Source organism: Sciurus carolinensis, chromosome 10 (assembly GCF_902686445.1).
Source record: "Sciurus carolinensis chromosome 10, mSciCar1.2, whole genome shotgun sequence".
NCBI lineage: Eukaryota > Metazoa > Chordata > Mammalia > Rodentia > Sciuridae > Sciurus > Sciurus carolinensis.
In genome coordinates, this window is record NC_062222.1 from 27,720,718 (window position 1) to 27,742,302 (window position 21,585).

General features: G+C 34.7%; 1 protein-coding gene and 1 pseudogene across 4 annotated transcripts in view; both read right to left on the reverse strand.

Moving 5' to 3' along the window:
- The window catches only part of Fbxw7 (F-box and WD repeat domain containing 7), a 190,628-nt gene that overhangs the window by 92,302 nt on the left and 76,741 nt on the right, over nt 1-21,585 (reverse strand). Inside the window, exon 1 of one of the 4 annotated variants that reach the window (XM_047566549.1) lies at nt 20,924-20,940. The exons of the other annotated variants lie outside the window; for them this stretch is intronic. The gene's annotated coding sequence lies outside the window, so the exon portion shown is untranslated. Of the gene's footprint in view, nt 1-20,923; nt 20,941-21,585 lie in introns of those variants that run through there. 4 annotated transcript variants of the gene reach the window in all.
- LOC124994517 (60S ribosomal protein L39-like) lies at nt 11,558-11,713 on the reverse strand (annotated as a pseudogene).

Genomic DNA, 21,585 nt, shown 5'->3' on the forward strand with positions numbered 1-21,585 from the left:
AGGAGGAGCAGAGAGAAGTAGCAAATGAGTGATTAGGGAACTTCTGAAGAAGCCATAGTCCTGTAGCATAAAACCTGAATTCCAAAACACACTACACAAGTGATTCCCAATCTATTCTCAGCCTCTATCTGAACACACCAGTTTGTCCACAATTGTATGTTACTCAACAAAACTTATGTAGTTGTATTCTCCCAATGTGGTATATGCTCTCATATGTCTGTATCTTTAAATGATCTTTGGGTCCTTTGACCTCCTTGACATATTCCTCTGCCCATCCTTTACTAACCCTATTGGCAAAGTAAGCCCCTTCCTCGGCCTTCTACTCTTTTGTCACAGAACTACTAAACTTGACCAGCACAGGTATTAAAGAAAGGATCTCTTCATTCCCCTTATTAAAATGCCAGCAAATCATGTTCATTCAGGAGAAAGTCAGGGAACATAGTAAAAGAAAGTAATGCAGTAACTACCAGGTTGACAAAGGGATAAGCTAACACATAAAGGACAGACTTAATTAAAATATTATGAATTACCTTTTTCACATACAAGAAGTAGTTAGCTACAAAAGTGAACATTTGCTATTGCAAATATCTTACCTTAAAACTCCATGAAGAACATTAAAACCAAGTTTGCTTTTCCCCTTCTTTCTGATGTTAACTGACCCCACATATCAAAAATATATTATAATGCTACACTTTAAAATGCAGGGATATATCCATGCATATACAAAGCTAATAAATACGAGGCACTTTCCACATTCAGGAAGTGATACTCAACTGTGCATATCACATTATTACTGTCCATATACCCAGAACTTGTTCTAGTTTATAAATATATTAACCAACAAATAACACATAAAATTCAGGGGTTAACTTTTCCACAGCCTAAAAAAAATCTTGCTATCCTTTCTCACAGACTATAAACTAAAGCAAAGATTTTTACAACACGAAAATATAAATGTCTGTCTTAAATTGTTATGGATATTTATTTGTTTGTGCTAGTTCAAAACTGAACTCTACTAGAAAAAAAATCCCGTGACTGAACAAATAGATCTCCTCCAGATCTCAGGCAGAATATTGCTGTCACCATGACTTCAGGGTAACTAGTCATTCAAATTTTATTTGAGTGAAAAGGTAAGTAGAAGACTAACCCAGTTGATTAAAAAGATTTAAAGAAGGCTTGATAAAAAGGTGTTCAACAGCATTGCCATCAGGGAGATGCAAATTCAAACCACAAGGCAATGCTACCTTCCATCAATAAGAACTGCTAAAATTAAAACCAAATACCACCAAATGTTGGTGAAAACAGGAAGCAACTAAAACTCTTATACTTGGTTTGGGGGAGCAAGGTGAACAGTACCAACACCATAGAAACCATTTGGTAGTCTCTTACAAAAACACACTTACCCTATGAACTAGCACGTACATTTCTATGTATTTACTCAGGAGAAATGTCCACGAATTGGCTAGTACAAGCAGCTTTATTCAGGATGGCCAAACTAAAAGCAACTCAAATACTCATTAAGAGAAGAATGGACAAATAAAATTTTAGTATTTCATAGAATAGAAATTTAGAAATGAATTCCTGATACATGAACAACATGGCTGTCAAAAATAATAACACTGCAAGATTCCATTTATATGTTTAAAAACCCACAAAACTAATCTAACAATCACAGAAATCAGAACAGTAGTTGTCTTAATGTAGTAGGGAATGAATGAAACTAGGCATGAGAGGGAAATTTTTAGAATGAAAGACATATTCTATGTCTTGATTGAGGTGCTGGTTACATATATGTACATGTTTTTCAAAACTCATCTGTGCATTCTACTCGATTTAAAAATATATGTTAATTGAAGTTCATACAAAAATTCCTCTGCCGCTTTTGATTCTCCCACTATGAGCCTGTTACAGGTTGAAAAGGCTTTGCTTCTTTGCTCTGGCCTCATTAGTAGGAATTTCCCTACTCTAATAGCAGATAAGCTCATATCAGAAAACAGGACAAAAACCCAGAATAGTGATTTTTCCACTTCACCAGGTACGGTGATGGTTTTCCCCAAATCCACAGTTCCTGGTATCGAAGAATCAGCACACAATTCACGGCGAAATGTTCCCTAGCAGGTAGAGCAAATTTTGACTGAAGAATATGAAAGGACCATATAAGCAACTGCACTAGAAAAAACACCTTGAAGTCATTAGCTAAAGAACCAATGACTACAGGTTTCTGGGCAATTTCATTTAGTTAAGCATACAATTAGAACTCAGGTAAATCCATGCTGCTTTTACTTTATCTCTTCTTCATTTCAAAAGGTCCTGCATGGATTTCTCTTCTTGCTCTCTGAAGCAAAACAATTACCTCATTTAGATGAATATGCCAGAAAAATCACTATTTCACCGTTAGACCCTCAGAAACAATCATTCCATCTTCCTATTCAAATCTTGGCAAGAAGGCAGAGCAGACATATTGAGGAAGACACTGCTCAACTGCAATGCACACAGCATGGTTTCAGAAAACATACATTTGAATTGAAAAAGAGAAATACTTAAACTTCATCAAGTGCCAAGCACTAGGGATACAATATTGACCAAAGATATAAGCACACATCCAAAATATGTAAGAGCATAGTGACCTTAAAGATACTCATTTTTTAAATTATGAGAAAAAATATCCACCCTTTCTAGACCCTTGTAAGGTATATGGATGAGAAAATTTCTTAAAGTTATATAATTACAGTAGAAACCAAGCAAAATGAATTTCATTCTAGTATGGTTCCATCTCTACCCAGTGATGTCCTCATATGTCAATACTATGGTACTGACTCTGCCAGAAAAATCCAAACAAACCATCTGAACATTAGATCTGACACCCAGAAATATTAGAGTCCACTTAAAACTCTTCTTTTTTTCATTTTAAGTATAGACTGAACACTATTATCTTTCAAATGGGAGAAACATTAGGATTTTCTTATAAAGATCTTCTCTATTTGTGCAGAAATAAAGCAACACTGTCATAAATGATTAAAACCAGTAAACTAGATCCCTTATGTAATGATCTATAATCTTTCACACAAGAAATTTTTTAGATTTTTCAGGTTACAGAACAGTATTTCTGGACAAACTTAACAAGGCAGTAGTTGTAAAACACTCTCAAACTTCAAAATACCCTCAATCTCAGTACAAACAATGCTGTGTTGTGTACTCATCCTAAAACTAAGAGGAAGCATTGTGGGTTGGTCACAACTCGAATTCCTTATCACAATGAGGGCTGCTGATGAATTTTCCCACTAAACTCAGTCATTCGAATAAATAGGAAGACAATAATGGTGGTCAATGCTCTCCAAAACCACTGATTTTTCAGATTTGTTGAAAAAGCTATTTCTTATATCTTCAAATTTCTGGCTAGGTTTCCTTCATTCTGAGGTTATTCCTCTTGCTAGACAAAATCTGAGTACTAACTCAAAATAATTATAAGAAGAAGAAAGCCACAAAATATGCTTTCATTTTTCTATAATAACTCAGCTATTCAAGTTATAGAAACCAAAATATGAGCAGAAAACCTTACAGGTATGAAGCTGGTTTTATATTCAAATTAGCAAAGATGCTTCCACTGCATTCATTTAATCAGCAACCATTTACAGAGCGCCCACCCCAGCACTATGCTACCTACTGCATATTCATTTAATCCAGAATTCTGAGATCATTATTTACAGTTCACAAAATAGTAAACAAGGTCAGATGAAGGTCACCTGCCTAAAGATTTACAGTTAGTAAGGTTCAGACCTATGGCTGAAACTCAAATATTTCTGAACCATTCCACTAAGCTGTCTCCCAGTCCAGCATGGAGTAAATGAGTATTTTGAAATAGAGCAAGAGAAAACAAAAGGCACAAGTGACAGTTACAGGACACCACTCTTATCACCCCTTTCACAGAAAAGCCCCCGTTTAAAATAGGGGCCACTCTTTCTCAGATCTTTAAACATTGCATTTCCTTAGATTAGGGTTATGGACAGTGGATCTGGGCCATGGCCAAACTCAAAAAATAAATAAATAAAATAAAAGACTTTAGGTTCCCTTCAGGAAAGTAAAAGAAACCGAACAAGGTTTGTCCTAAACTCATTCACTTTAGGACTAAACAGTCTCGGTAATTTGTACCAGCACCCCACCCAAAAACTTATATGCATACTCTAATCACTCTTGCTTTCTAGTTACAAAGTGCTCTTAACACAGCACAATAGTTATCTTCCAAACCAAAAACATAAGAAAGAATACAGCTTCAACTCTTTTTAGGTGATAAGAAAACTATTCTTCAACCTTTCAAAGATTAGGAACAGGGTCAGTGATTCTTAAAGTGTGGACTGGGAACCCGTAGGAGTTGCTAAGATTTTCCAGAAGGTCTGAGAGGTCAAACCTATTTTCATAACACCAAAATAGTACTGGCTTATCCATTCTTATTCTCTCCCAAGTGTATATCAGCTATATACCTTGTGAAGATGCTGCTGCTCTGGTGATTAACAGTATCATGCATACTTTTTAAAAATTTACTCAATTTTAATTTCTAGTACAATAATTATCAATAGATAGAACTCACATAATACTTTGGGGGTTCTCAGTCTAACAGTCTGAAAACTGCTACTCTAGGAAATCAGGAGAGTTAGGAGGCATACAAAGACAAATAACACTCTTCAATTGGAAGCCTTCAGAGGTATTTTCATCTAGTCCCCTTATTTTATAGCTTTAGAATTGATTCTGGAGATTTAAGTGCCCTGCCCAAGGTCACAACAGCTAATAAATGGCAAAAGTGAGGGCTGGGGAATCTAGCTCTAGCTGGTAGAGCACTCACACAACACGGCAAGGCTCTGAACGCAATCCCCAACACAGCAAAAAAGCACAACAAAAACATTTAAAAAATCAAAATTGCAGGAATGAATTGGAAGCCAGGTCACAGGCTCCCAAGTTCTCTTAACTAGGTCATGAGCATACCATATGAATAATTTACTTCAAATTTAGCTGATTTAATATATGTCAAATACTTTGGCACTTGAGACACAGCAGCAGTTCATAAATGCTTGTTCTTCTGATGAGAATGGAACCTCTACATAAATACCTTTAGTAATCAGCAGCCTCCACTATATGAGCAGTATATTATATTTTTTGGTCAATTTTATATTTGCAAAGTTCTTCCTTTACTAAGGCAAAATCTTCCTACTTGAGGTTTCTATTTCTCTGGCTGCTACACAACTGAAACTTAATCCTAATATTATGTAGCTTATTTTTCAAGCACAACCACCCAGCTTAATTAAATCATTTCTCCCATGACATGACTTCAAACTCCTCATCATCCTTTTTTGATTTTTTCAAAGACTGCTCCTGTGGAAGTAAAGCACTAAAACTAAACAGCTTCCAGATGTGGTCTCAGCATACATTATATCTTGAGGCTTCCTGGCTCTGTATGCAGTGGGTCTATTAATGTAAAGTGTTATTTTATGAAGCTCCTTATTCTTCTGTACACAGTATTAAAAATAAGCATGGCAACTTGCTTTCTGAGATTTCTTGACTCTATTCTCCCCAACTTTCATCTGACCCTTCCTCTTGGGCTCTGTTTTTCCACTCTCAGCGTCTCCTTACCATAAGGCCCTGTTATGGAAGAGGGCCCTGGCAGGTCAGCCTTGATAGTTCACATACACTAGAATATTCTTGCCCCTATGATTCCTGCTGAGGTCCCATTACATTTGTACATTACTGGAGCAGGCAAAAGACCTACCAGTTTCAACTGCCAAGCAGCCAGTTTTGGGGAGTTCTCCTGTTGTCAAGTCTGATCCCATTGTTTCCCTTTGCTTTTTCCTGCTAAGACACTGACACCAAGCAGGATTTGTCTACTTGTATTTTGGGGTTCTGGGAACAAATACTCTCATGTGTAAATGTTGCCAGTGGGTTTTCGGTTTTGGTGTCTTATTGCTTGTTTGTAGGTAGTGATTAGGGAAGATCCAAAAACTATTGCTACCTCTTTTGAGACTTCTGTTTTAAGTTAATTTTAAAGTTAACAAAGTTAAAAATTTAAGCTAACTTTTCAAAATAAGGAGCTGTCCTTTACAATAGAGGGTAATACTTAAAATTTTTGAATGATACAATTTTTTATTAATATACAGAGAAAATTTTTACCAGAAACCTATAGCATGTACTACATATGGTGACATTTCTTAATTCATTAGAATATAAAATATTGAAAAGTTAATAGAAGATTTACCCAATACAAAGGGAAGTGCTTTACAAAGTAGAGAATTCCTGTCATTTACACAGATGCTATCATTCTTTGGCTCTGGTAATCTAGCAGGAAGGTAAGATCACTCTTTGACATGTCTGATATGGGTGGCAGAAGTTACTTAAGGGGTCTGCCAGTTGTCCAAACTGTTAGGATAAAAGCATGAATTCTCCTAGAAATAATATATAATTATCACAACTTTGTTTCCCCTCAAATAGTTTTTTTTTTTTTTTTTTTTCTTTTTTTGCCTCCTCTCTTGAAAGATAGCTTCACTGGGTATAAAAATGTGGCTGACAGTTTTTCTTAGCAAACTGAAGTTCCTATTCCTCTGTCACTGGCTTCCACTACTGCCAGTCAAAATTCAGAAAATACCTAATTGCAGTTCCTCTTTAGGTTAACCATCTTTACTCTCCTGTTGTCTTTAAAATATTTTCTTTTACCTGACTATTCTATAGCTACAATATGTTGTGTCTGACTGTGTACTTATTTTTATGTATCCTGATTGAAAGTGATGGAGCTTTCTGGATCTGATAACTGGCATATAACAGTTCTAGGAAATGCATATAGTAATTATCTGTTGAAATATTGACTCTTCCCCACTCTTCTCTTTTTGGAACTCAAATTAGATGCACAATAGATCTTTTATTCTATTTACCACAGCTCTGAACCTCTTTTTCTCTTTTATTCATGTCTCTCAAGCTATATTGTTCCTTAAGAGTTTTATCTATAGAAAAACTTTGAACCTTAGGTTGAATTTACATTGCTTCAGAGAAAAATCAAGTTTGCTTCAGCTAGTTGAACACTACCACCACATTACTACTTTAACATACTATCTCTGTAATAACAAATCCTACAAATATGTACAACTATAATGCATCAATAAAAAAAATGTGGAAGGAAAAAAAAAACTAAAGTCACTAAGGATTTTATCGCTACATAGAGCTTTGTGCAAGGGACAGCTTGTGGAAAGTTGGGACGGAGTAGAAAAAATATAAATATGAATAATTGAGACTTAGAATATATGGGAGGTCTGCTTCTAGTGGACTTGAATTGTGGGTATAGAATTGCTGGAAATTAAACTGATAGAATGAGATAAGCCTCAAGACAGGTAGAATACAACTTCTGAAAATCTTTGTATGTTCTGCTAAAGAAGATGAACTTGAGACTAAAAATCACCAAAGGGTTATACAATCAGGGAGCTGACACTGTCATATCTATGCACCAGACAGATGATTTCAGCAGTAATGGCAGTGGGGAGAAGGCGGTGGGGAGAAGGCGGTGGGGAGAAGACGGTGGAGAGAAACATGCCATTCAAATTCTGGTCTTCAACCAGCAGTTACTGGCATCCCCTGAGAGTTTGTTAGAAATACAGAATCCTGGGTCCCACTTCTGATCTATCTAATCAAAATCTGCATTTTTTAAATGAGACTCTTAGGTGTTTCTTAGTCACAGTCAATTGATGTCAGCATCAGTGACCTGTGAAGTCAATGAATATTAGCTTTTTTTAAAAATTCAGAAAAGAAATCAATTTTGAGTGCATGACATTCATTTGATGTTGACAATGTTGCATAATTTGCCTAATAACTAACTTTTAATATTCTAGATCCTTAATATTGTCAGCTTTAATATTTGAGGTTTGACCCTACAGACCTATGATATGTAGTGATCTGCAATTTAGTTGTGATACAAATCTGAAATTCCTCAAGCTTTCTTCTAAAAGCAAAATACCAAGCAACCCCAGCATAGTGTTGAGAAACAGAACAAGATTTTACTTCTCCACTGAGCTTTAAAAAAGGGGGTGGAAAGCAGGGTACTTCCTGTTTAGTGACAAAAGTTAAAAGGACCTAAGAATCTGATACTTTTGAATAAGACTTAATTACAAAATAGAGTTCTAAGCTATTGAATTATTCTGTATTTTGAATGTTTCATGTAATACACATCATCTTATTAAGTTTAATAAATACTGACTCTTCCAGATGGGGTGGGAGGGGGTGGGGGACAGAAAGATAGAATGAAACAGACAGTATTACTCTATGTATATGTATGATTACACCAATGGTGTGAATCTACATTGTGTACGACCATAGAAATGAAAAGTTGTACCCCATTTGTGTACAATGAATCAAAATGCAGTCTGTAAAAACAAAAAAATTTAATAATTAAAAAATAAATAAATAAATACTGATTGCCATATTAGTCATAATTTCAAAGAAATGCTTTTTTTTCAAAAGTCTTATTCACAAAATAATGTTCCATGGACCATGTTGAAATCATTGTAGGTGGGAAACATTAAAATGCAATAATCTGGGCCTCACCACTGAATCTCAAAGTCCATTTTTAATAAGAGGTTCTTAAGTAATTCTGTGGACAGCCAAGATACCCCTCAACAAAAATCTGGAAACCATTGTGTTCACTTTTTTACTTTTTTATTGGAATGTAATAGACATGTGGAAAGTAACTGTACCAGGATCAAAGAATAGAACATTATTGCTATTCTAGAACCTCCTCCAGCAACTCCTAGGAATTAGCCCTTGTCATTTGTCCACCCCTCAGCACACACACACAATGAAGACCGCCACAGTTGAGTTTCAACACCAGAGGTTAGTTTTGCCTGTTTTTGAACCATGTACAAATAGAACAGTACAGTTGATACTGTAGGGTCTGGGTTTGTTTTTTGTTTGTCTGTCTGGAGGTCTTTTATTGTTGGTTTTATTGTTGGTTTCATTGTGTATATAAAATTGACCTATACTGTTCTTTTTAACTGGCTGATTTTCATTCTCACTGCTGTATAGTTTACTACTGTACAAAAGTTCCAATGGTAAAGAATCATTTATAAGCTTTACCTCTGATGAGCATTTGAGTACCACTGTGGGATATTACTGGGGAAAATCTGTACTCGTGATATATTTAGCAAGTTTTTAGTGATATATTTAGCAAGTTTTTATTTCTCCAATCTAAAATTTTAAAAATTATAGTTGTTTAATCAACTCTGAAAATTTGTAGGGTTTCAGCTATCAATTAGTCTAATCTCAAATGGTGCATGATAGAGTAATGTAACATCACTACCTTTTCTAAATGAGCTATACTACTAAGAAATAAAATGGCAAACAAGGGGAAGCATTTCTTTATAAAATTACTCCTGTTAGACAAAAAAGAAATGAGAGCACACCATCATTTTGCAACCTCCAATAAATTAATAGATGGAGGCACTAAGTATCAATAGCTGCTAAAATCCCAAAGGAGGAAAACTTGACACTAGGTGATTCCTACAAAATAAGCCATCACCCCTTAGACAAAGTGATCCAACCAAATCTAATAAATCCTCTGGAACCAGCTGCCAATTTGCCAGAAATAAAGAGGACTGATAAACTTCATATGTTGAACAGCATTATGAGTGTGCAGCCAAGTCTAGAGTATGAAAAGCTATGTCAAACATAAATATTAAGAAAAAGAAAAGGAGAGAAAGTATACCACCCATAAATTAAGAAAGACTTAAAAGAAATAAAAACTCTTTAAAAATGCTCAAAACTGCCAGGAGTAGCAAACATCTGCCTATAATCCCTGTGACTCAGGTTGCTAAGGCAGGAGGATCGCAAGTCTGAGGCCAGCCTCAGAAACTTAGCAAGACCCTGTCTCAAAAGAAAAATATAAAGGGTTAGAGATGTGGTCCACGGTTAAGCACTCCTAGGTTCAATTCCCAATACCAAAAAAAAGAAGAAGAAGAAGAAGAAGAAAAAACCGAAGGTCAAGATTAAAAACTAATATGTAGTATCCAGAAGGACTTACTTAGCTTATAAAATCATAAACACAGGAAGTAATTACTTTAAGAATAACCTGAAGTTACTTGGAGGAAAGGATTATGATTGAAGCAGGGCACTTGGAGGAGTGTCCGGGACAGCTGGAAATTCCTATGTTTGAGGGATGTGGTAGTTTAAGACTGTATTATCAATATAGAAGGTACAAATTTTTTGTAAAAATAAAACATTTTACTCTTAAAAAAATCAAAACATTATAGATAAGATCTGCCAATGAAATAAAAACTCCTTCAGCAACATTAGCCAGCAGGGCCAGTGCCATTTGGACTTCTTTTGATGACCATTTTCATTACAAGTTGTCAAAATAAGTTTCACATCAAAATAAAGCAGGGAGGGAGAGAGAAACTGACCAAGTATATTATGCCTGTCTTAATGATTCTAACAGTAACTAGTAGAATATTCACACTCATGGCTCCTGTAGCTATATAACAGTTGCCCAGTTTGACAAACTCAACAAATTTGGGAATTCAACACATACCTTGAAGTCAGTTTGTCTACTTCTATACAATTCTTCATTCCACTGTCCCACTACCAGTGTTCAACACAGTAATTCACTTGCACACTAGGAAGCAAGCCACAGCTGCCCAACCACTGGGATTTTTGGAATTTCTTCTGCTGTCAAAAAAGCTAATCAAATTCAAACTATAAAGTGCCAAACTACCGCTTTTACTATATAAATACAACATTTTTTATTTCATTAAAAAGTAAGATAACTATGTAAGTATATAGGAATACTAGATCATGTTTTTTAAAAAGCAAACAAATGAATTTGTCAATGCCTCAGTGTTATAACTAAGCTAGGAAAGCTTTTCTTATAGTCTACTGGAAAACTGCAAACAGGTATGAATTAAACTGCTGACACAATCTTAAGTACAGCATTCTTCACCCTAAAGTGGCAGTAGTCTAATGAGAATAAGAATTTCCATCAAGTGGAGAGATTCCCTACCAATCTTTTATCATCATCACCATCAATATCTGAGTAGAAAGAATATGAACAAATGAAACTTATCAACTAACCTTAAATCAGTAAGAGACTCTGCATGCATGTGTGCATTCATGAATTTATGCATATATCTTTATTGTTCCGTTTCTGAACCTATAGTCAGGTTTGGTTTCTTTTTTTTTTCCATATACAACTGAAGACAGGAATATGTTAGTCAGTGAATCTGACCTGTGACTTACAGTTCACTTTGAACAATTCACTTTCATCATTAAAAAAGGAAGGAACATTTATTGATTGAACATGCATTGTGTTCCAATCACTATACTGTTTTATATAAATTTTCTTTTTTTCTCTAAATGTGTCACACATTTGTTACCAAACCAACCAAAACCAGTACTATAGCATCTTTGTAACTAAAGGAAGTCCACAATCCCACTAAATGTTCTCAACTATCCAAGTAGTGGTGATATTTTCAGCTTGATATGACAAGATGATCTTAACCCTGATACAGCATAAATATGGATGCCATTTCATATGTGATCCTTACAGACTCATCTTGGTTCTCCTCCAATGTCTCCTCTTGGAGTTATACCTTATTTTATTAACAGTTTTCATTCTAATTCACTAGGGAATGGGATGATTTTGCTTTTGTTTCTTGGTCAGAACTCAACTGATCCTAAAAGTATTATGGAAAGACATGGTGAGGAAGTGAATCAATTGCACACACCAAAATGGCTAAAAAAGAAGAGTATAAATTGCCTCTTAGTTTCAAAAGAATCCTATCATGAAGGGAGATCAGTAGCGTAGAGGAAAGGGACTAGGAAAAGGGAGGAGGGGAAAGAAAGAAGGAATACTAAGAAATGATTACACATAAAATGGAACACATATTTATGCTGTATCAAGGTTATGATCATCTTGTCATATGGATCTGACCAAATTACATTATTATACTATGTGCATGTACAAATATGCAACAAGGAATCTCACCATTACATACAATTATAATGCACCAATAAGAATAGGGGGGGAAAGCTTTAAAAAAAAGTGTACCAAATAATCAGTATAACACTCACAAAACCACAACTGTAATATAAATTTGATTTAGTTACAAGTTTGCATAACTGCAAAGCCCTTTCTTTTACTAGGTGGAAATGATAATACCTAAATGAATACCTACACTATTTGAAATACACAGTAAGCTGGACTGTGATGGAGCTCAGTAGAAAGTGCTTGCCTGGCATGTGTGGAAGCAATAGGTATGATCTCTAGCACTACAAAAAAGAAACAAGAAATACACAATAATACTAACAACAACAAAAAGAGATAACCCATACAGCCTATAAAACACAAAGCTATACAAGTAAATGTAAGGAATGACTAGTGCTGGTAAACCAATTCCACCAACCATCACTTCCTCCATCACATGGGAGGGATTCTTGAAAATAATAACATAGAAGGAAAGAATAAACAAGAAAATACACAAGTATAGTTCAATATGTGAAGAGTCAACCACAAAACAATGGGACTGGGAGAGAATACAGTCTATTCCCTGTAAGACATGTTTCTTTAGAGTGAATTAGTTCATTTGTGCATCACTAGAGATGAGGTCAGCATAATGTAAAAGTCACTCTGACCCACAATTTTTCCTTGCACAGGGATGTTTTAAAGCCATCAGATAAGCTTTCTCACTCAGAGCCTTATCAATATATGATGATCTTAAGAAATAAGCTGAAATTCTATAGAAGGGACTGGTTAATAGCTTCAAACCACTAGGCTTTCAACATTATTAAACCACCTGATGAGGCTGCAGGTAGAGATAAAGAAGCTGTGAAAATATTTTCCTCATATTTATTTTTTAAAGGGGTGGTGGAATGAAAGACTACATTCTGAATCCATTTATGAATTCTGACAAATTGATCCTAAGTAGAAATGAATGTCAAAGAAGAAAACAAATTCCAGGACTTAGAACTAACTGATGTTGGTTGCAAAGGTTTAAATGTATTAATATTTCTATTAGAATGCTTACTGAGTATATTAGAACACAGAGTACAAGGTTGCACAGGCTTCTGAGTGGTTTGTCCCTATTTTTAGGGACTGATTTTTCAGAATCTAGGGGTTTTTCAGAGGCATATACATTGCTTTGTAACTGAGTGGTCTGCATTACAGTATTCAAAGAAGTCCAGAGTCATCACCTGCTTTTTTCAGATCAAGTTTTACTTCATTAGTATTTGCCTTTTGTAATGAGGTAAATCAAATCCACATTAAGAGATTAAGCTTCATTGCTGCTACACACTTAAAAATTATTTCCGGTCAATCTAAATTATTATCTATTTTTGTCTTAAGAAACACTAATAAAAGGGGCTGGAGTTAAGAACAAAACTATGCAATAACATGTAAAAATAGATATTGTAATATTGTATGTGATCAGTTACACCAAATTAAGTTTAAATTCTGGTACATACTATGTATTTTTAAAAATAATATTGAATCTGTTTCTTTAATGTTATAATAATGCCACAAAGAGGATAACGACCATTAGAATAAAAACAGGTCTTTCCTTTTTTTTTTTTTTTAACTATTTATTTAGCAATACTAATTGAACCCAGGCACTCTACCACTGAGCTAAACTCCTCAGCCTTTTTCTTTATCTTTTTTTTTTTTTGGTACCAAGGATTGAACTCAGGGGTGCTTAACCACTGAACCACATCCCCAGGCCTTTTTTGTATTTTTAAATTTACAGACAGGGTCTCCCTTAGTTGCTTAGGGCCTTGCTAATTTGATGAGGCTGGCTTTGAACTTGCAAGCTTCCTGCCTCAGCTTCCAGAGACTCTGGGATTATAGGCACACGCCACCACACCTGGCCCTTTTTATTTTAATTTCAGAGAGGGTCTTGCTAAATTGCCCAGGCTGGTCTCAAGCTTGAAATCTCATGCCTCACCCTCCCAAACCGCTGGCATTACAGGCATGTGACACCACAGCAGGTCAGGTTTTTCCTGTAAGAGCAATCTTTTTAATTTATAGCATAGTCATTTTCTTTATGAAAATCTCAAATTATTAAGGAGAAAGTAACACATACTTACCCTGGTCACAGAGAATACATTTCTTAACTAAATCGAACAATAAAAACTGGCTTCAGTATTTATTTTTAAATTTAAAAATTTTTTTTAATTTGTTCTAATTAGTAATACATGACAGTAAAATGCACTTTGATATATCATATATAATGGAGTACAATTTCTCATTCTTCTGGTTATACATGATGTAGAATTCCACCGGTCCTACAGTTATATATGTATACAGGGTAATAATGTCTGATTCATTCTACTATCCTTCCTATTCCCATATCCCCTCCCCTCCCTTCAATCCCTTCTACCTAAAGTAACTCTAAATCTCTGTTTGCAACATGTATCTAAGATGATTCTAAAACAGAGAATGTGAAGCCCTAATCAAAATTTAATTTTGGTTGTAAGTTATTAAAAATTAAATTATTAAACTCTGTACCTGAAATTTTGTTCTACATTAAGGCATTTTTGTTGTTGTTTTAATTGTAAATGGACACAATACTTTTATTTTTATGTGGTGCTGAGGATCAAACCCAGGACCTCAAGCATGCTAGGCAAATGCTCTACTACTGAGCCACAACCCCAGTCCCTACATTAAGGTATTTTTAAAGCACTTTTTATAATGCTCTAAACAGATGCATCCTGAAATATCAAAACACCACTTTAGAAATATCAGAACAAGTTTAACCACTTTAAAAATGGGAGGAACAACATAGATGGTGTTCACAGAAAAGGGAAGAAAATATCCTGAAACAAAACAAGTATACCAATTTAGTATACAGATGTAATCTAAGCATTCCATACCCATTTCCCTGCCCCAAATTACATCCTATCTGCTTTATTCAGAATGTCATTTGGACCTTAACCATTCATATCACTTTCAATCCTCTTTGGCAATTCATGTTCATTACTCTAACATTCTGAATCAAATTCTGGCTTGGGAAATTACTGAAAGGTCAGAATCAGCTCTGAAACTGTTTTTCTTCATTGTCTAAATTTATATGATTTGTTCCCCAAAACTTTCACTATAAAACTTGTCTGTTCTACATAAAACTTTAAATGCAGAAGTGGCAAATATATCCATCATATTGAAGTAAAAAGAATAAAAACACTGATCAAGAACAATTTACACTGATGAAACAGAAAATAAGTATCAAAACTACAGTCTTACATAGAATAAGATGTAAGAATACTACTAAATGAATATTTTATTAAGATGACTAAAGCTTTCAGAAGTATGTACTTGACAATTTCAGACATGTCAATCTCAAAGCTTTTGTTTCTTTATCCCTCCTTCCTTCTCTCCTGTTTGAGAAAAAAATCGATTACTACCATTTCTAAAACTAATACAATGAGTTATTCTGATTTTGTCTACCCCTAGATCTTTTCTAAAAACTTGGTGGCTTAATCACTCTTGAGTGCATTTTCCAATGACTTAACTTCCTTTCTCTAGGCCCCACCTACTGAAGGGTCCACCACCTTCCAACAGCACCACAGGCTGCCAAGCAGCCTTTAACATTTGGGTCACTGAGGGAGCATTTAACATCCAAACCATAACAATACCTTTACCTACACCAAATTTTGACCGGATTTAAATCTGCAATGGAAAACACGTGGTAAAAGAAAAGAAAAACACTAAATAAAAGGTTTTGTTTTGTATTGTCTTGGTTTTTCTTTTTAATCACTGGGTTCTTAAAGACTACCAAGTATATGCAAGAATCAGTTGGACAGTCACTTTAAGCCAAAAAAACTCCCTTTAGATGTGTTGTTTTAAATCTCAGTTGTAATTTAATTTATAACATCAAGAAGACTTAAATTAGTAATTTATATGTCACACTTAGTTTAAAAATTACCAAGTTTATCTGAAAGGAAGGTATTTTCCCCCCACCTTAGTAGGCTTTAGTATTTTAATTTTAAAAATATGGTTTAAGAGTAATATCTACCATGGTCTGGACAAATCTAACATATACCAGGTATTTGGTGCTTTATATTTATTATCTGTTTTAAACTTCACCTAAAACATTGATTAGATTATTAACTTCACTTTAGAGTTGAGGAGACATTGAAACTATTATGAGATTTCCCTCAGATCATACTAAGAAGTGGGTTTAGGTTTTTACCAAATACCTCATTTCAAGGCCTTTCTCCCCCCTCCACCCCTACCCCCCGACCCCTTTTGGTGAGACTGGAGTTTGAACCCAGAGTAAACGTTTTACCACCAAGTTACATTCCTAGACCTTTTAAGTTTCATAAGTTCTTGCTAAGTTTTCCAGACTAGCCTTGATTTTACGATCCTTCTGCCTTCACCTCCCAAGTAGCTGGGCTTGGATGCCAGCCTGTTGTGCTGTTGGGAGCTGTGGAATCTTCAGTAGGTAGGGCCTAGAGAAAGGAAGTTAGGTCATTGGAAAGTGCACTCAAGAAGCTATTGGGACCTTGGCCCCTCCTCTCATTGCCTGCCATGAGGAGAGAGCTCTGCTCCACCCATGTGCTCCCCTGCCATGATATACTACCTCACTAGAGGCCCCAAAGCTAGGGTTAACCAATGATGAACTGAAATTAAAAGCCAAAATAAACTTTTCCTGTTTTTAAACTGTTTATCTCAGGTAACTGTTACAGCAACACAAAGTTGTTTAACACAGGTGTATATGTTCAATATACATATATCGAATAAGAGTTAAGAAAATCAGTAACTGACAGGTTTTTATGCTTCCTTAAAAGATTACCAAAATTTTACTTGATGGTGTCACAGAAGCTTTCCAACTGTTTCTAGTAACTGATTTTGTTAGAGACTTATTTTCTCCTAATACCAAGGTCAAATCTAAGACTTAGAAAATATGAAAATAAAGACATGAAGAATTTTAAGTTATCTATACTCTCACCATACAGACATATCACTTCATAAATTTGCTCTATAGCCTTTCAGTCTCTTCCTCTACAATGTTAATACAATCTTTTAAAACTGGTGCCATATTTTTATAATAAAAATGCTGATGTTCAACCACTCCTGACCTACAAAAATGACAATTTCATATGGTTTAACCTAATTCTGTATGTACTGAATGCATATAGTATTACCACAACTTTACATTCTTCTTTTGAAGAAATTTTTACAAACATCATGAGCATTTTCTTATGTCTGTAATAATCTTCCCAATATGGTGATTTAAGGCTGGATAGTAGTCCAAACAAATGAATACAATAAATAACTTCACTCTTTCTCTGAGGTTTGAAATTAAATTGTTTCCAGTTTTCACCATTATAATTGATACTGGTGTGACCATCACTGGGTCTCAATCTTTCTGTGAATCTCTGATTATTTCCTTAGGATACATCCCTAAAGGTAGGGTTACTGACTCAAGGTTTATGGACACTTTTAATACTACATACACATATTCCTAAAATCACTACCTCAGAAGAACCAACTGACATTTAATCATTAGTATATGAGATTGCTCATTCATTCATGTGACTACTTATTTTTAACAATATGAAGAATTGTTAAAAATTATCCTTTGTTTGTAAACCAATTCTTAAGGAAAGAAAAGCTGACAGACAACATGTATATAAGTAAGCCAAGAACGAATTATCAATACCAGTTGTTCTCAAACTGGTATATATAAGAGCCGTGGGGAAGCTTAATTAAAATGAAGAACCTGGGATCCCATTCCAGTGATTCTGTCCATGGGTCCTGAAGTAAATTTGTACGTTTAACCAACATCCTGAGTGATACAGATGCAAGTGATTCATGAACTATACTTTGAGAAAAACTACTCCAGAAAAAAAGCATGCTTCATTTACATGAGTAACTATTAACAGATAAGTTACTGCTGAGTAAGAAGTAAACATATCTCTTCTTATTCAAAATACAAAAATTAGCTAACGATATGTCTTCAGACCAGCATTTTGCTTCATTTCTACAGTCACAGTTTAACTGAAATTGCGAACACGTGAAAAAGTACATCCACGTACAGCATTCTACCCACAATTTTGGGAACAAAAGTCTTTTAAAGCAAAAGTTTTAATACTGGTTCTGCTATTCCCTAGCAAAACCTTCTCTGAGTCTCAATGTTCTTATATTTATAAATAATAATTAAGGATACCTTTCTCATGAAAGAGATAATTAACACAGAAATGCTTAGCAGAGCACCTGGTTCAAAGTAAGGGGTCAATAAAGATGTTATAATTATTATTACAAGACCATCACTGAATCAGGAAGCACCTAATTCAACCAACCCACAAAACTCTGGCTCAGCAAAAAAGGGAACTACACATAGCTTATCTAATACACATACAGACAGAGCTTTGATAACAATGGCCTACTTTTTTTTTTTTTTTTTTTAGAAAAATGATTACTTAAAAACATGCTAGGTACTGAATGAACTCTTTAATAAAATTGTCTTTAGAACACTGTCATATGAATAAGCACCAATGCCAGAATTTAATCCCTGGTCTGTTCTTTTAATCATTAAGACAATTTCTAGGATAACTATTCTATTTATAGACTACTTAAAATCAAAAAGGTAAAACATGACTTGGGGTATGCCTCAAGGCCTCAAGGGTACAGCACTTGTCTAAATGTTCAAGGCCCTGGGTTCAATCCTCAGCACAGGAGAAAAGAAAAAGATAAAATATGCATCCTTGCCACCCCCAAAAAGATATGAAAGATGAGAAGGAGACATCAACATCACCTATAACCTGATTCTTTAAGAAATTTCAGCTTTCCACTTAATTTCAACTTCTATACCTTCCAGGTCAATTATTTTAACTACTTCACACTGGTAAGGGTAAACTGATTTCTTCCTAATGGTCATTTTAAGAGTTTGTTTAAGAGACCTTAAAATGTTCATTCGTAATTTGATCAAGATCATCAAACAATTTAGTGGCACATCCTGATTAAATCCAGGCTTTAAATGCTTGATTCATGGCTCTTTATAAAAGGCAGCTCCACTGGGGCAGAATTCACAAAGCATACTACTCAGTTACCTTACACAAAATACTGTCTAATTAGAGAGAGTGATCATAGCATCATCTTTTATAATCATTCTTTTTTTAAATGTAATCAACATACACTGGTATTTTCTGTCTCTCTTCCTATTAGCTCAATCCATGGCCAAAAAAAAAAAAAAAAAAAAAAAAAACACCTTCAGGTAGATCCAGCCACTCCACTCCAGCAAAACTCATATCAGTGATTAATTTGTGAATAGTCCATCACTTTCACATAAAGGTAATGTACCCTTGATCAAATCTCAAATGATATTAACATTCTTATGTTCCCGTTATCAGTGGTCACAGAAGTTTTGTTTTTAGGGTATTGTGGAGGGGGGACAAAAAGTTGCCTACTAAATAGTAAATGATTACAAATCTAGTTTTAAATTACCATCTTTGGCAATTAACTTTTTAAGTATCTGAATTCAGGAAAAAGTATGAAACGAATCTTTCAAGAAATATTAAGGCCAAGTATTTGATTACATCATAAAAGGAAAGACACCCTCCTCTTCACATGGTGGTTTGACTCTAATATAATGGCAATGTTATGCTTGGTTCTATTATGGCAAATAATTAACTTTAATTATTTTGTGTTTTTGCATATGGTTAGGAAAGAGTGCCTTATGGCAAGAACATAAATAGGAAATGACAGAGAAATCTGTATTTGTATGCATCTGGTTCTGTACAAAACATTTTTAATATATACTAGTCAGAGAAACAGAGGTGTTATGCAGGAAGGAGGAAGGGGAAGAGATGATATTTGCTTCCCTAATACAGCTTACTGTAGGCAAGGTCTTAGCACCTGAGTCTTACTTCTTTCTACCACAGCAATTCTATTCTATAGACACAATTAGTACTATACTTCTACATTTGTGATCAATAAGTTGTTTTAAAAGCATAGAAGATAAAAACAAAAACATTAAAATATAATCACTGTAAAATTTATAATTTTGATATTACATTATCCTATATAGTTTTTAATTTTCTATATCCTTAAACATTACTTTAAAATAGCTACTAGTTATTCATCAGTATCTTTTAGAAATGATACAGCTCAGATTTCTTAATGTTGTTGTATCCATGAAATCACTGAGAGCAAAAGACCAAAAAAAGGGTACAAAATAATTTTCTAGCAAACTCGCTAGATCAGGCATTTACCGTAATTATAGTTAGAGTTTGAAACTGATGAAATTGATAAATGGCAAGGATATTCTACTTCACTTAACCCAGGATAGTTAATATAAATTCTTATATTTTAGACACGTGCTCTCATGATCAATACCAGAGTATGTTGATACATATGTTGATGCTAAGCTAGAAATAGGGAACGGAGAGACTAAGTTTTATTCTATTCAAGGCTAATCATACCAATGAACTTTTTATGAATTGATGAGTGAAATATAATTTCTGAAATTTCATGAGGGCACTCAAATTAATTATGAAATTACTAAAGTTACCCAAAACTTAAAGCAAAGCAAAAAAGAAAATGAGAGACAAAAACTTAACTTTTCTGATTTCAAAAATAAATGCTGCTGCTGCTTTAAGTGACCAGCAGTCTCACATCAACTCTAGGCTGCAATCACAACATCCATTAGAGTGCTCCACAGCTCAGAGCAAGCAAGCAAGTGGTTGTCAGTGCAGCTAGTAAATCACCTGATCCTATTACAAAATCAATTACTGCAGTGCATTTCCATTGCTACACAATCTGATGATGACAAAATGATATTGGATAGCTACTGCAAGGTCAAGAAAACTGCTAAGAACATCTTTAATTGGTCTTTTCTTTTTAATCATTTGGCCTTAGTTATAATGCAGCCATTTTAATTGTATATTTTTATTTTAAATAAATCTATGTAGTTACCTTTGGTTGTCTGGGACATTCGATGGATAATCTCTGCAACTGGTCTGATGTATGGCTACAAGAAAACAGATCGGAGCAGCAGGTCGAACGGCTCAACCTCTTCATTAAAGAAGAAATAATGCTGCAGCCACAGCCACACATTGACTTGCTCATTAGATGAGAATTTGACTTAAAAAATCAGAACTGGTAATGTCCCGTATACAGTCAAAATTGGCTAACTGCTTCATTCTGCAGCTCTCCAGCTGAAAGAAACACTGCTAAAAAAGAATAAAACAACAGCTTCCCCACAGATAATACCAGCCACAAACTCATCGCCAAGAAAAACTGGATATTAGAAACAGAAGTCTCCTGGCTACTCTTCAGAAAGAAGGTAAGGTGCTTTAATATTTCAAACTGTTTTATATTAAAGCCCAAGTACTTAACAAAGGAACAAACTCAAGATAAGACATCCTAAAATTATACTAACCACTCTGTCTTCCATCAGTTTAGATCTGTTTGCCTACTCCTTCGGCTCAGCCTATCCAACCTGTTCCCTCTGTAAATGCATACTATTTCAACAACCAACAGGAATGAGCCCCACCCCTTGCTGTCCCCACACAAGAACCGCTCAATATCTGGAAAAGAACTGCTGCAGCATTGCTTTGAGAAACAACAGGGAGCAA